The sequence below is a fragment of the Pipistrellus kuhlii genome, unplaced genomic scaffold, assembly GCF_014108245.1.
Source record: "Pipistrellus kuhlii isolate mPipKuh1 unplaced genomic scaffold, mPipKuh1.p scaffold_m20_p_4, whole genome shotgun sequence".
Lineage (NCBI taxonomy): Eukaryota > Metazoa > Chordata > Mammalia > Chiroptera > Vespertilionidae > Pipistrellus > Pipistrellus kuhlii.
In genome coordinates, this window is record NW_023425540.1 from 13,963 (window position 1) to 25,968 (window position 12,006).

At 46.4% G+C, this 12,006-nt stretch overlaps 1 pseudogene; it reads left to right on the top strand.

Moving 5' to 3' along the window:
- Window positions 1–9,797: 9,797 nt before the first annotated feature.
- On the top strand, window positions 9,798–11,106 carry LOC118702981 (annotated as a pseudogene).
- Window positions 11,107–12,006: the final 900 nt, after the last annotated feature.

Below are 12,006 nucleotides of genomic sequence, written 5' to 3' on the forward strand. Positions count from 1 at the left end.
CGGCACTGAGTTACAACTGACTTTATTTTTTTATTTTTTTTTAACTTTTCCCCCCTGGCCAGGTCTGTCTCCAGAGTCCTTATCTCTTGGGCAGACGGGCCCACTGTCACACTTTACACACACATCCTCATGGACGGAAAATGGGCACCTGGCTTGCCAAACAACACTGTTGTAGGGTTGAACCCTGGGTTCAAAATAAGACCACCGGAGGCTGATTAATTAATTTAAAAAAAAAGCAGGCAAGGATTTATTGAACTGTCCAGGACAGCCACAAGAGCACCACATGCAGGGGGACTCCAAATGACTGCACCGTTTCAGGGGTAGGCAATTCCTTTTAAAGATTTAAACCGCAAGAATTTTCCTTTTGTTCCTAAAATCCTAAAGACTAAATTCTAAAGACTGGGGACAGCCCGCAGGGTTGGTTCCCAGTCACATCCTGCTGGACATTGGAATGTGGCCCTAACTTGCAATAGCGATAACACAGTAGCAGAGCTCAGCAGTTAGTCTCTAAAGGTTATCTATAGTTTCTATCCCTGAAGCTACTGAGTCAGTGGGAATTCATCTCCTATGGTCCTGGTCCCAGGCAAGGGAAAATTGCCTTAGCCTCCAGATCTTCACCTGTAAGATGAGGTAAGTACCCTGTGTTTTAATCAGATGCAGGGGCCAAACTAGAAGGGTTGAAATTCAAACAGCAGTTTTTACCAAAATATGGTTGCTGTTATGCCCAGACTTCGTGATCCCCAAGGACCACCAGGGAGCCAAGTCCGATGCAATAAGCAAGAGAGCCTTCACCATGCTAGCATGTGCTCCCCCACTCATGCCGGCAGCATGGCGGAAGAGAGCGAATTTCTTCCGGTCCAGGGGTTTTGAGGGCTAGGGATAACTCCGCCCTACGGGGCGGAGTTGGGAGCTCATCCTCGCCCCGCCCTGCCCTTTCATTCCCCCCTTGTCTAATGTGCCTAGTCAAATCATTGACTCAGCAGCCTACTTCCTTTCAGCATAAACAACAAATACAGTTATCAAGACCCTTAGTACCACAGTTCCCATCAGTATTGTCCTCACTGAAGTCCAGTTCCCCTCCTGCAGGCATCAGTTCTCCTCCTGGCCTGTAGTTGCCAGGATCCAGGCCATGCAGGAGCTGGGAGTCATGTAGTCAGGTCTGGGTGCCATCTACTTCAACAGCAGTGGGCGTGCTCAGGATAACAGTGCAGCATCCTTTTGAGTCCTTGGGCAGTGAATTTCTTTACCCACATTGAGTTCCAGGGCTACAGGGTCTGCGGTGGGCACTGGCAGTGCATCTGGAACAAGCAAACTGCAGAGCCTGTAAGGACTTGAGCAAGGAAATGGTTACCATACATGATCCCCTCCCAAAAAGGGGAAACTTGTCCCAATAAGGCGTACACCTGGCCCTCAAGAGGGCAAAGGACAGGGGGTTGGTCCAATTTTCACCGAATCTAAGACACATTTAGTTAAACCCCCTTTTCAAGAGTCTCGCCTGTCCTAAGGCTAGAGCTATGAGATACCTTAGCTACCAAGGGGAGGGCTGTTATCTGATAGTGGGGTATACCTCAACCTAATCTGAAGTGTCTATAAAAACTAGACCTTAATGCTGGTGGTTTAATCTCTGAAATCCACTTACCAATGCTCTCCTGGGGAGGTTCTCTGGGACCTGAATTCCCAGGGGGGATCCCCTTACCTTGCTTAGCATTTACCTGTGCACAGACAGTACTTCTAGCAACTCTGCCTCACAGAAGTTCAGAAGTTTTGGTGACACTTAACCTGGTGTCACAGGGCAACTCTGACCTAGAGCCTCTGGGACCAAGTCTTGTCATCTGGAGGGTCCATCAACCATCTGGTCCTTCAGTGGCTTGCTTCTGGTCAGCCAATTCCTTCTGGCTGCAGTTAGTACCCCTCTTTTCTTTGTGGATGGCACAGTGTCTCTATCAAAGGGCCTGGATTAAGGCCAAAAGTTCTGGAACTGTGCCCAAATGGTGTGGTCCAAGGTGACTACCACTGCCCCTGCATATCAGGTCCCATCCTGAACATAACTGCTCCCATCCGTGAACAGTACCTTGTTGTCTGTTACCTCTGTGCAGTCATGAATGGGTTCCATCATCATCATCTGGAAGCAGGCTGGCAGGGTTGATGGCCAGAGTTTTCTGAATCTGGACACAGGGCTGGTCCAGGAGAAAAGCCTGGCCCATCCAGGTTAGCTCCTGGTCCAGAGTCCACTTATCTGCCTCCTTCACCAACAATGCTGTGGCTGCCACAGGGTCCAGTCTCTTAGACAGATAGGCAACAGGTCTCTTCCAGGTACCTAGAGTCTGAGTGAGAACCCCTTTGGCAATGTTTCTTACCTCACTCACGTAGGGGTGGAAGGGCTCCGCGTCGTCCAGCAAGGCTAGGGCAGCTGCTGAGATGAGAGCCTTCTTTAGCTCCTCAAAGATCCGTTGTTCCACTTTGGACCAGTTCAACAGCTGCATTCCCCCAGTACGTGTTCCTTCCGAGGACCACAGTCCTTCTTGATGTCCAAGGAAAACAGGCAGTTTGTCCGGTGGCTTCCTGGGCTGATGTACGGGTCCTATTGGCTCTCTCAAGACTAAATAGGGTGCCCCCATGCCCATCAGGAAACTAAAAGGCTTGCCTCTCCTAGCTAACCTGTCAGGACATACTCTTTATAATTTCTATAAAAATCTTATCTTCCAAAAATACATAACCATGCCTCAAATTTTAAAAGGCAAGGGAGGAGGGAGCAGGTCCAGTACCTGTTCCCAGGCCTCTATCAGCCACCTGAAATGTAAAATGCCACATTTTCCCTACAGATATAGATTTATCTACATTTCTAAGCCCCTCTACTCCCCACTGCAGAACATCGGTGAAAATTGTCCAAGCAGTCTCGGGGGGTTAATCATACAAATAATTGTTTTCACATTGTTTTAACACAATTCTAAATAAATTATAAACCTTTGTGATGAAGTCTACTTAAATCTATAAAGTAGATACACATGACTGAAACCAAAAATTATTCCCAAAGTTTAAACAAAATACAAGATGCAGGTACAAGCCCAAATTCAACAACAATGGCATATGAGAAAAGCAAAACAAAACAAATCAAATATAAAAGTTTCATATGTTACATTAAACATTACTTTAGAAAAACTGACTTTTAAAAAAATACTGCATCACTGACTTAAAATAATTTTTTTAAGTGTAAGCATTACATACTTTTTCATCTGACAAATGAGAATAAATCAATCCTTGAGATCTTTGATCATTATTGCTTATTCTTAACATATATAATACAGTTTAGCCTGCCATATTCTAGGCATCTAGTTACTGCAATTATCTTTTCCTAAATCAACTTATAACTTTTAAAGCTGGCAAGTCAAATAAATTTGGCATTTCTTAGATTAATAATATTACATTTCTAACACATCCTGCTTATTTAGGGTAAAGTTTCAGCAACAGATCTAATCATACAATTTTTTCAGATCTCAAAATTTTTTTTTTCCTGAAGTTCAAACAAAGCACTGAATAATCTCTTTGTAGGAGAGCTAATAGTCTTGCGCTCTCCGGCCTCCCCTAGACCTCTTCACACCAGAGGCAGTTTACTAGGATTTAAGACAATGTCAGAAAATCATAGGTCAATCACAATTCATACTTAAGTAGCTATATGACTCTGCTTAGCTGATACCAATGACAAGGAAAACTAACCATTGTGGGCTGCTTCACTACCAATTACCTGCCACTCCCTGAAGCTGGAGCAGCATTCAAATGCAAATGAACACATTCTTTACCTAAAGACTCCTGGCCATTCAGGGCCATTCACCACCATTCTCGTAAACTTGTTACCATTACCATCTAGTTTCCGCCTCATGGCGGGGAATTTCAAAAGCTGCTTACAATGACTTGGGAAACCAGTTTTAATTTATCTCCACCACTTTTAAAACTTATTCTGTACCCAGAAAAGTGTTTTTAAGCACAGCCCAAAACTATGCGCACTCGTTTTGAACTGGCCTTTTCTCTTTACTGAGCACAGAGATTTGCCCTTGAGCTCTTCTCCAGTACCGGATGTCGCCACGCCAGATGCCTTCACCACCGGCCCAGGCCCCTCGGGCCCAGGCCCCCTGAGTGAGGCTGCTTCGGCTGCAGCCCCAGCCATGCTACTCAGGCGGCCCCGAGGAGAAAGCACGGGTCGCCCCAGCGGCTTCCCGGCTCCGCCTCCCCTTCTCCAGGCAGCCAGCAAATTAGCCCAGGTGCCTGCTCCCCGAGCGAGGCCACCACTGCCCAGCCGCGCTCCAATGCGCAGACTGAGCCCCGCGGGAGCCCCCGCTCCGACCCAACGCCGCCAGGGGGCCCCGAACCACCATGCCGGCCACACTTCGCCGGCTCCATCCTGGGGCACCATGTCGCCCACAGATACCAAACTCAGACCTGGGAAAGGCTCACTTTCCGCAGGTGAGGCAACGGCTCACGCCATTCCTCTCCCCATACGAGGGTCCCTCTCGGGCCCTCCCGGGAGGTCAGAACGTCTTCTGATCCTCCTGCCCGTGGCCTTCATGGTGCGTCCACCAGGCGTTTTCGGGCACCAATTCCACAAGGGGTTTTACTTCCCTCCAGAGCGCGCACACAAAAACACAGACACACACACACCTACCGCGGCCAGTCAGACTCTCCGGACCAGGTTTTCCCTAATGGTCCCGGGGATCCCGGACGAATCCCCCATCTGTTATGCCCAGACTTCGTGATCCCCAAGGACCACCAGGGAGCCAAGTCCGATGCAATAAGCAAGAGAGCCTTCACCATGCTAGCATGTGCTCCCCCACTCATGCCGGCAGCATGGCGGAAGAGAGCGAATTTCTTCCGGTCCAGGGGTTTTGAGGGCTAGGGATAACTCCGCCCTACGGGGCGGAGTTGGGAGCTCATCCTCGCCCCGCCCTGCCCTTTCAGTTGCCACTGTATTTCAAACACACTAAAGACTACACAAGCACAACTCAACAAATTTCATCTGCACTTTCAACTCATGGAGCTAATGAGTCAATGGCAAGCAATGTCTTCTGCTTATGGCCCACAGCCAAGGAAAATTATCTTACCTTAAAGGTATCCATCTAGAACCTAACCCAACTACCCTATTGTTTAAGCAAGCAACTGAATACACAAGCCACATTATCAGGCTGAAAATTAAAACACTACTTTTGACCTCAGGATGCTTGCTACTGAAAGAATAAAAATGTTTAAAAGCTGTCTGTGTTATCTCAACTATCCAAGGCCCCCGCCAGTGATGGGAACAGGACCCTTAAAGTTGTCTCAGGAAATAGCCCCGAGCAGGGAGTAAACAGAGCAAGGTCTACTCCGACAAGATAACAGAAACAGGATAACAGAGTAAACCTTGCTTTGACAGTTCAGTGAAATAGAGTGCGAGATTACCGGACAGGACTGTTGACTTAGCGCAAGCCCTGTCATAAAATACGTTATTAACAAACCCAGTCTCCCCTTTTAGAATTCCTTTGTTCCCCTCTTCCCCCTCCGTGTGTAACCCCTCCCGACATATAGTTTTTGCCTATATATACTTGTAAGATTTTCTGCTCGGGGCTCGACTCCTCTGCTCCTGCGTGAGTTACGAGTTGAGCCCCAGCGCGCTGGAATAAAGCCTCTTGCTGTTTGCATCAAGTGACGCCTCCTGCGGTTGATTGGGGTCGCCGTCTGTCCGTGGGACAGAGTGAGGGTCTCCCTCTGGGGGTCTTTCACTACCATACCTTTCAGATTAAGAAAAAATTTTAAATGAATCCAAATTTTGAAAACGAACACACAAACAAACAAGGAAACGATCCAACTTCCCAGTTAAAAACAACCATGGACCGACTGGGACGACCGCGGCACTGTGACCGGGAGAAAAGTCAACAACATGTGGGAGATAAAAATATAAATAAATAAATAATAGTAACATACACATAGGACAATTTCATGGCATCAATTCTTTAAAAAAAACATCTAAAAATCCCCTCATAAAAATCTAAAAGCCCACTCATACAATGGCCCTGCTGCCACTATAAACATCTCTCCTCAGACCTCCTCGCTAACACGGACCTTTTACACGACCATGACAACCACACAACAGAAACGAGGCACACAACAATTTCCATGCGTGGACACACTGCTCTACAAAATGCCACTTTGCTACACCTGGTGTCACACATTGTCACTCACACAAGGACACGCACATGCACCAGGTGGAAGAAACCAAACCACACAATTCTGGGCACTGGGGTGGCTGGGCTATTTGGCAAAAACAGAACAAGAAAATTAGGTGGCTGCAGACGACTAAACAGTCACCATTCACAACAAGAAAACCACTTCTCAGCCCACACAGGGGCCCGGGGCTGCGCCCTCAGGGGGACCAGAAACAGAACTTCCAATTGAATACCACCTTTCACAACTAGGTCCTCCAAGATGCAAAACAACAATGGGCCGCTCAAGATGCAAATGGCTAGTCCTCAGAGAACACATGGCCCGCCCCAGGATGCAGATATCCAGGAACTGCTTTGAATTTCAGCCTTTGCATTCAACCACAGCCTTGGGGGGGCGGGGGAAGGGGGGGTGACAAATTCTCTTCCTTTGGCAACGTACAGAGCACCACTGCCCTCAAAAGGCCAGAGAAACTGGCCTGAAAACAGCACAGAAAACACAACCACAACTCAACACACAAATAACACCCCAGCTGATTTTTCACTACAAAAAATGTTCAAGGCACTTCCATGCCATCAGGGAATCAAGCCAACTCAACACTCAATCCTCCCACTCAAACCACATCTTAGGGTTTGCCCATGGGGGATGCCAGCAAGCCCAATGCACGCCACCGCTTCATCCTGCAAACCTTACAGGCACCACACAACCCGGAGCAGGTACTCAACAAACGGGCATGAAAAAAATGCCAATGGCTGCCTTCACAACGGCAAATCTGGGGGGGAAGAGGGGACACGGTCCACAGGGGCTGGGACCGGGGAACATAGCCTCCTCATGCCTCAGGGACATCGCCTCCCAAACACAACACTCACTCCACAGAAAAACCTTCACATTCTTCACATGACAATGCAATCTTCTTCGCAAGGAATCCCAATCTACAAATACGCCTCTTACGGATCACACATCACACTATTTCTTTTAAAATGAAAATAAAAAATGAAACCTCCTCACAAGCGGCTCCAAGCAACATTTAGGAAACCTCAGCTAGGTTAGAACACACTTAGGGGAACAAAACATTACCCTAAACTAAAAAAGGAACAGGGTCACCACGTGCATCCAGGAATTTCACAAATTACAGCATACCTTTTCCCTTTCCGGCACCTCACCTGGGATACCCCCTTGAAAAGGCCCCCTACAAAGGCCCACATCGGCCCCATCAACATCCCCACATCACACATCACAGGGAAATCTCGACTAAAAAACAACACACAAACATGTATCATCGGCGAGGACTTGGCGACACCTGCTGGCGTACACAGGAAACGCCCTTACAACGACAGACCTCTGAGGACCATAGACACAGACACCTGGGCTTGCACCCAGGTTCCTGGGAGCAAGTTGACAACAGGACGGTCTTCTGCTCTCCTACATCATTCTATTCCAACAAACATAGCTTCAATACCAGAATATATTGCCTTTAAAAATTTGTAGCTTGCGGAAAAACGGTTTGGCTCAGTGATAGAGCGTCGGTCTGCAGACTGAAAGGTCCCGGGTTCGATTCCGGTCAGGGGCATGTACATTGGTTGTGGGCACATCCCGGAAGGGGGTGTGACAGAGGCAGCTGGTCGATGTTTCTCTCTCATCGACGTTTCTAGCTCTCTATCTCTCTCCCTCTCTGTAAAAATCAGTAAAATGTATTTTTTAAATAAATTAAAAATAAATAAAAATTCGTAGCTTACTAAAATAACCTTCACACATGGAGTGCAACAAAATATACAAAAAGGAAAACCTTCACGTTTCATCACTTCTCTTGCACCACTTCATTTCAAACTATTACTCATTTTGGAATTTCGATGTCACACGATTCACAAAATTCACCAATAATCACGTTGACACATTTCAAAGACGGAAAAAGGCACAACAAGCCCAATTTACAAAATCAAAAATTCAACTGAAAGAACTAGGGATCACACGTGCTGCAAACACAACGACAACACCTTCACTCACACTCAAGGCGCCTGGGATGCAAGGCTTGCGAAGCCACACCTTTACCCCTCAACAACACCTCCATCCACTGCTGCTCACTCATCACACCATCAACTTACAACCTGCACAGCTCAACACTCTGCACTTCACTTCAAAAAGGACACAGGGGGAGAGGGACAACATCTCACTCAGGGTGCCACTCGGTCATCTCACAGGGAACTGCCATACAAAACCCTATGGATAACCCCTTGGCAGCCATCAGATAAAAGGGGTGCACAACCCACAGCAAGAACGTTCACGAATGCAAATTCTCCCTCATAAGGGATCCTACAGCAGCATCCATCGATATTTCTCCCTCCTCTCTCTCCTTCCTCTCTCTTCCTTTAACAAATAAGAAAATAACTTTGCAATACATTTTTAAAAACACTAAATTTCAACAACAAATTACTCATCGCAATCTTTTTAAAACACATTAGCATGGGGGAAAAAAGCATGTGACTACCATAAACAACCCTCAAAAATAACACGCTCCACGCTATGGACTATCCCTACATCGGCTGTCTCCAAAGTACACAAGGCCTCATCAGGGACAGCATTGCCTTCCAGAGACAACATAAATAAATACATACAGAAAAAAAATGCCTACACAATCGTGCCCTCCAGTTCCATGGCTCATGCCTGATTCGCTCAGGACCACCTACAACGGACTGCCTGCCTCAACCAGACCGCCCTCCAGGGCAATCCATGCCTCCCTCGAAATTCACTGCCTCTCCAGGACCATCTCTACAACAACATCTTCTGGCAACACCCCTACCACCCCATCCACTGGCTGCTCCACAATGGAGGCCTCCGGGAACTCATGGCCTTACCCATACCCACTTCTGGGGAAAAAAGCTCACTTCCTCAATGCAACCAAAACCCATGCTGGTGCACCCATCCGAAGAGCAGCCCTTGGCGTGGCTGGGCCGAAACCAGCTCACAAATACACACCTGCCACTTCAGTCCATTCACGAAACCAACCATTGCACCCCTCGACAGCAAACACGATTGCCTACCTTTCTTTGGGGCTTTTTTTCCCTACACACATCTTTGCGGACCTCACGTTTCAGCACAAAGGACAGAAGCACAATGGCTGATTCCAGGATGGCCCACAAAACGCAAGCAGAGGATCGCTTGCACGCAGGAAAAAACTCACAGCCATTGCACCTTTCCTCAGCCAACCACACTCTCTGGGTGGTCCAAACACAACAAAAACCCTCCAAAATACAAAAACACAAAATACCAATTCCAACAGGCACAATCACGGCACTTAACACGTAGGGTGCTCCTTACCTTCACATCCCTCCCTGACAATCACCTTAGCCTGCCTACAACATCCACAGCATATTGGTTTGACAACACTTCTCCCACTCTCACTTCCAAAAATTGTCACATTCACGCACCGGACCCTCTTAGCTGTGTATCTGCTTCATACTAACACAAACACATTTTCTTCTTTCGTCTTTCACACAAACTGCAGGAGAGGCAGGAGCAAGCAGCACACACATACAAACATCCAGATCAAGGACATGTACCCAAAATTCCTTGCTTACCTACTCGCAGGGGATCAAAACCCAAAACCAAAAAACATGTGCGGCACCAGAAAGATGAAGGACATATGTGTGGCAACTCTCAATCCATGCATCCAGTTCCTTCAGGAGGACTTACACAGGGCTCAACAAACCACTGGCCATGGCCCTGCACAAGCTACAAGAAGCACAAAAGGTTGCCGATGATAGCAACACAGGAAGGAAGAGGGTATAAAACCGGGACAGGAAAGAGGAGGACCACATGGACATCCACAACTTGCAGCTAAAAGACACCAAGCACATGGCAAAGGACGGAGACTGACCGCAAATATGAGGAAGTAGCTCAGAAGTTGGCCATTCTGGAGGGCCAGCGGAAAACAGCAGAGGAGTGTGCCCAGGTGTCTGAACTAACATGTGATGACCTGTAAGAACAACTCAACAATGTCACCGACAACCTCAAATCGCTGAGGGCTGCTTCTCAAAAGGATTATCAAAAAGAAGAGAAATAGGAAGAAGAAATGAAACTTCAGTGTGACAAACTCAAACAGGCCAACACCCATGTGGAATTGGCAAAGACAACACTGCAAAAATCGATTCATGAGATGCAAGAAAAACTCTCATAGGACAAAGAAGACAACATGGCCTTACATCACACACTGGATCACACAATAAATCAACTTAACTATATAGAACCACAACACAACAGTGCTTCCAACAGAACCTCCAGACATCTGTTTCTTTCTCTTCTCTTGGAACAACTTTCTTTTCTTACTGCATAGAAAAAAATTAAGACTCTGGGACCAGATACTTTGGATCACAGAAGCTTGGAGCATCAATTAAATTGAATTCCTTCCCCTCTTCCCCAAATGGCAACAGATTTTTTAGCTCTATTTTTGCCTAAAATACCATGGATTCCTAACATAGTAGAGGTGTTTCCTACTCAACATTAGTGTCTTAACACTCAGGGCATATGCTTGTTGGGACATTAAACAACCCAACACTTCCAAAACACACACTCTAGTATCTACTCACTAGTAAATTGAAAAGCTTCAACAATACAACCACTGGGCCACCGGGGCACACACTAGAGGAGGCCAGGGAACATCACATTACAATGGCTGGGAATTTGCCATCCAGAGAAAAAAAAAAGTTCCGGAGAGCCTATTGTGGCAAGTCACAAACCATACATACATTCATCATTCTGCCTCTTTGATACACTCTAATGGGCACAACATCCTTGGAGCAAACAGAATGACAATGCTTGTGAAATACAACATGGACTCTGATTTCAGGACATCCATTCAGCAGCAATTAATTCGGTCCTGTTCACAAACCCATACCAAAACCACTGCTAGACTTCAAGAATTGACCAACATTTTTCTAGTAAACATGGGCCACAAGGGTTCTCTCTGGCCCTACACAGAATGGAATCACCATAACTTATCTCCTCTGCACTTTGGAAATGGTAAAGTAAACGTCTACTTGCTTAGGCCTTTCGTTCCTGTGTCAGGAACAAGTTCATAAAACATCAGCAAACTACTCATTCAACTGGATAGGCAGTATTTTTACAGACAGGGCTGGCTGCACATTTTGGCTTTCTTATAATTTGGCTTTCTTGCTTAACATCTCACCTGAAACATTCCATATTCCCCAGCAGTGGACACTCAAGTGGAAACTTCTGCCTAAAAATCACCCTGATGAGACATGCAAATCAAAACAATGTGGTACCATCTCACACCTGTCAGAATGGCCAATATCAACAAATCAACAAACGACAAATGTTGGCGAGGTTGCGGGGGGGGGAAAAGGAACCCTGGTGCACTGCTAGTGGGAATGTAGACTGGTGCAACCACTGTGAACAGTATGGAGCTTCCTCAAAAAACTGAAAATGGAACTCCCATTTGACCCACTAATCACACTCCTAGGAATATATCCCAAGAAGCTAGAAACACCAATCAGAAAGGATATATGCACCCTTATGTTCATAGCAGCACAATTTACAATAGCTAAGATTTGGAAACAGCCTAGATGCCCATCAGCAGATGAATGGATTAGAAAATGGTGGTACATCTACACAATGGAATAATATGCTGCCATAAAAAAGAAGGAATCCTCGTCATTTGCAGCAATCTGGATGGAATTGGAGAACATCATGCTCAGTGAAATAAGCCAGTCAATGAAAGAGAAACACCTCATAACCTCACTCATTTATGGATGATAAAGAACATTATAAACTGAAGAACCAAATGATAGATATAGAGACAATAAA